Consider the following 4920-nt stretch of genomic DNA (forward strand, 5'->3'; position numbering starts at 1 on the left):
TAAAGGGGAAGGGAATTAAGGGGGGAAATAGGGAAATAAAGGGGGAAGAGAAATCAAGGGAGGAGGGAAATAAGGGGGAAAATAGAGAAATAAAGGGGTAAGGGAAATTGGGGGGAGAGAAATAGGGGAATACAGGGGAAAGGGAAATAAGGAGGAAAATAGAGAAATAAACGGAGAAGGGGGAATATAGAGGGGGAAAAATAAGAAATGAAAGAAGGGGCGGGAAAAAGGAAGACGAAGGGAAGGAAAAAGAAAAGAAAAATTAAAAAACCCCACAAAACAAACTGGAGATAAACGAGGGGGGGGGGGTGGAAAAGGGGGAAAAAATGTCTGTTCCTGCTGCAAACCAGCTCCCAAAGCCGGTCCCTTTTTTAGCCTCTTGACGCCTCCACGTAGCGAGGCTGAAAGAAAACTTTATTGAAGTTCGGGTAAACGGCGAAAGCGGGTTCACGGAAAGGGCAACTTTTCTCTGGCAGCGGCTCCATTGGAGGCAGCGAAGTGACCCCGAGCCCTCCTGACCCGCTGCCTCTGCCGGGGATGTTCCCTCTGTGTCCGCGGACACACATTTAGAGGCTCCACCGCTGTTTGGAGGCTTTGTGGGTTTTTACCAGAGTGATGGGGTGTCCTGGGAGAAGGGGGGAAAGGGAGGGAGGGGGAGCTGGGGCAGATGCGCTGCGTGTTCTGGCATTGTCCGCCGGCCAAAATAACCCCCCGGAGAAAAAAAAAAAAAAGGGGAGAGGAGAAGGGTGAAGTGGCGGCCAAAACTTCTCTCCCCCTTCTTTTCCTCTCAGAGATGCCTCGACCTCGCGGCCGGTCCAGGAGTGAGCTCTCCCCACCCTGGCACGTGAGTAAAATTCCCACGGCAGGATATTAAAAAAAAAATAAATTAAATAAATTAAAAATTTAGAGGCCGGGCGTAACGTTTTTGTATTAAAAAAAAAAAGATTTTTAAAGAAACCGGGTTAATACTTGAAAATAAAATAATAATAATAATAATAATAATAATGATGATAATAATAATAATAATGATAATAATAATAATAAAAGAGGTTAAAGCAGGGCCAAAAAATACCAAAAAAAAGGAGCCCTTGAAAGTTTATGGGAGGGGAAAATCAGGATGCAAATGGGGTGGTGGGGAGGGGGCAGCGATGTTAAAAATAACCCCGGGTGTGTCCAGCGGGGACAGACGGACGGACAGATCCAGAGGCAGCTCCAGGGGCGGACGGATGCAGGAAATGCCGCCCCGGGGGCACCAGAGGTGCCTCATCCCCGGGCTCCGCGTCCCAGCCCGGCCCTGGCACCCCCAGAGGTGCCCCCCCATTGTTCAAGGCTCGGATAATTCGCTTTACTCTGATTATTGGGCTATAAAACTCCCTCAACAACGTGTTTCTGGAGGCTCGAATTAACATCTGAGGCCGGGGCTGCTTTTTTATCTCCTCTTTTATGTCCTTCGAGTCCAATTTGTTTTGAAGTTCCCCTTGATAAGTTTTTTTTTTTTGCCGGTTCCTTTTCGCAGCTTGGGCTCGATTTGATGTCATTTCGCCTTTTTTTCTTCCTCCCCCTCTTCTCTTTAAGTATCTTCGCCGAGGACTCGGGGTTTCAGGGGGCGGCAAAGTCGTTTTGCGGAGGGTTTAAACGGCAATAAAAAAGGGGAAAGAAAGGGAAAAAAAACCCACCACAGAACCGCGAGGAAAGTCTTTGTATCCGGAGGCTCCAAGGGATGGCAACTCCTCTTAAATTTACATCAGCAGGCTGCGAAAATGAGCTTCCTGTATTGCCTGTTAGGAAGGAAAACACACACACAAACACAAAAAAAAGGGAAAATAACAGCTCCAGAGACGCTTTGGGGAGATAACAGCGGCCTCAGCTTGATGAGAACTTTTTTATTGCGTTTTTTACGCGCTGGAAACACGTTTCCCTCCCCCTCCCCATCCCCTTTTTTTGTCGTTGTCGCGGTGGTTGTTGCCCCGGGGCTTCTCCTGTTGAGCTCGCGGGGGTTGCGGCTCCTTCCACCCAATTTCCTCGCGGGTTCCTCGCGTTCCTCTCTCCCGGTGTTAATTGGAATTAAAAGCCAAAACACGCGCCCGGGGTTAAACGAGTGAGTTACGGGCTCGCCCCGGCCCTGACAGCACCTCCGCGGCGCAACTTTTATTTATTGTCCTCTCCTATATCATTATCCCGAGTTTTATGCACTTCCTAATCCGTCGCCGTGATTAATTTGGATGGGCAAGGTACCAAGCTAAACATTTTGGGATTTATTATTATTATTATTTATTTAATTTTTTTTTTTTTTTAGGGGAAAGTCTCGGGTTTCCTTTAACAAGCTGGGAGGGGATGCTGGTGGCAATTTTTTAAATATCACCTTTTATTTCTTTTTTCTCTCCTGGTTTGTTTTTGGATGTTTCTTCGGCGCGTTCGGGGTCTTGTTTTTATTTTGAGGGAGGGGCAAAAAGGCGTTTTAGGAGTGTTTTTTGGGGTGGATTTTCCCTCTTTCCTGGAAACCTGGGACGCGCTCCAGGCTGGTGGAGCGAGCGAAAAAATAAATAATGGGCGAAGAAATAAATCATCCCTTCTCTGCGGAGGGAATTAAACCCCGCTTTGGAAACGATGAACTTTTTCCTCCCGTGTCTTAATTAAGGGTTTTTCCGCCCTCTCTAATCCGACAGCGCCAAAATTCCCGAGCCGTGTCATGGATAAACTGGGATCCAGCGGAGGGAAGAGTGGGGACACCTTCCTCCTCCCATCCCCACCTCCCAAAAGGGACATGGGATCGTATCTCCCAAAGAAAAGTTGGATTTTCCGCTTTTCTCTCGCTTTTTCCCTCTTTATTTCCCGAGATTTTCCTGCCCCGGTGACACCTTTTCTCCCTCGTTCTTCCTCCCAGGGCGAGGACGAGGCTTCCCCCCCTCATCCCGCTCAGGGAAAACCCATCATCCTGCAGGGCCGGGAAGTTTTATTTCTCCCGCCGGGAATGTCACGAGCTTTGGGGCGAAGGATTTCACCCAACTTCGGCTGCTTTTATGATTTTTTTTAATCGCCTTTCTCCCCTCCCGTCCGGGCTGCTCTGACAGCTGCCCCTCAACCCCAGCCCTGCGACCCTCTGGGGGGGGGTTCCTGCCGCCCCTTCCCCGCCCGATTCTGGGGGAAATTAAGGGTAAAAAAGAGGCAAACCCCCCTTTTTTCTTGGCAGAACCCCTCGATTTTTTGGGGAGGAGAAACAACAAAATAACCCCGAAAGGGTTATTTTGGAGAGGCCCCTCCAAAAACGAGCGGTGGGGACCAACCCCGGCCCTGCGCCCAGAAAATACCGATTTTTAGCCCCCAAAAGGCTCCTGGAAAGTGGGAAACCAGAGGTAATTTATGGCCGGGGCACCCTCTCAAATCTTTCTCCCCTCGCCAAGAAGCTGCTGCCACTTCACCTTCACCCCCGAGCCCTCTCTTAATTTATTCCCAATTAATTCCCTGATTGGGCAATGGGAAGCTTGAACAAGCTGGAAGGGCGAGGCGGGAATTCGTGGGGATTCCATTATTATTATTATTATTATTATTATTATTATTATTATTATTGAATAGACCTGCGAATTAAAGCCTCCCAATCCCCTCCGCCCTCCACCTCCCCGGGAATAAAACCGCGGGCAGAAGAGGTGGATTTCTCCAAAAAAACACATTTATTCCTGCCCCGAGCGGGGGCTTTTAACCCCAAATCTTGTTTCTGCGGGTGCGTTTTTACCCGTGGAGCCGCTCTGGGCGCAGAGAGACCCCGCGAGCTGCGTTTTTTCATGATAATTTCTAATTACGCCCCGTTTTTATAGGGACAATTAAGAGGCAGAGCCCCGCAGATGGAGGGATAAAGGCAGGGACAGCCACGCGTGTTCCAGGTACCCCCAAACCCGCAGAATTAACCCCCACAGCTTCATATTTATTATTATTATATTTAAATACCTCCCAGCTGGTTCGTCTTCGCTTTAAACCTCACGAACCCCCCCCCTTCTCTTTTATTCCTATTTTACTCTTATTTTATTCCTATTTTTCTCCTTTTATTGCTGTTTTATTCCCGGTTCATCCTGATTTTAAACCCTTTTTCATCCCTATATAATTCTCCTTTTATTTCCTCTCATATTCCTGTTTTATCCCCATTGAATTCTTGGTTTCATCCCATGTTATCCCTGTTTTTAATCCCTATTTCTCCCTTATCCCCGCGCCCGGGAGATAAAAAACCGAGATAAAAAAACCTCCCCAACCCTCTAAAACCCCTCAAATTCCCTGAAATCCTCCCAAGTCCCATCCCAGGTTCCTTGGAAGTGCCTCCAAATATTTGCAGAAGGGCCCGGGAAGTGTTTACGTCCAGGTTGGCTCCGCATTCCCCGGGTCGTGACCCCGCCTCGGACACAGGGACAAAAGGGACTTTTTTTTGGGGGAAGGGGGGAAAAAAGGGGGCTCTGGGTGGTCTCAACCTCCGGGATCTGACGGGGTGACCCCCAAAAAAGGCGGAGGATTTGGGGTGGGCGCGATTTAAGCGGCGCTTTGGATTTTTTTTATGGCGCTGTAAAATGATTTTTAATGGGTTTTTAATTCGATTTTTGACTCCTGCTCTGCTGGAAGGGGAGGGGGTGGAATCAGCCCCGAGCTGCTCCTGGGAGGCTGAAAAAATGTCAAACCCCTCGATTTCGCCCCCCAAAAAACTCATTTCGGAGGAGGGAAAGGGGTGGGAGGGGGGGTGATAAACCCCCTCCCCCTCTGCGATTAAAATCCTCCCCCCTTCCTTTTTAAACTTGATTTTCCACCTCGATGTTTTTTGCAAATTTATCTTGAGGAGGCGACGATTTGAGGCGGAAAAAGGTTTATTTAACCCTGGATTGGGGTCTGGATTCGGAATAATAATAATAATAATAATAATAATAATAATAATAATAATAATAA

The sequence above is a fragment of the Neopelma chrysocephalum genome, unplaced genomic scaffold (genome assembly GCF_003984885.1).
Source record: "Neopelma chrysocephalum unplaced genomic scaffold, ASM398488v2 Primary Assembly neopelma1_184416, whole genome shotgun sequence".
Lineage (NCBI taxonomy): Eukaryota > Metazoa > Chordata > Aves > Passeriformes > Pipridae > Neopelma > Neopelma chrysocephalum.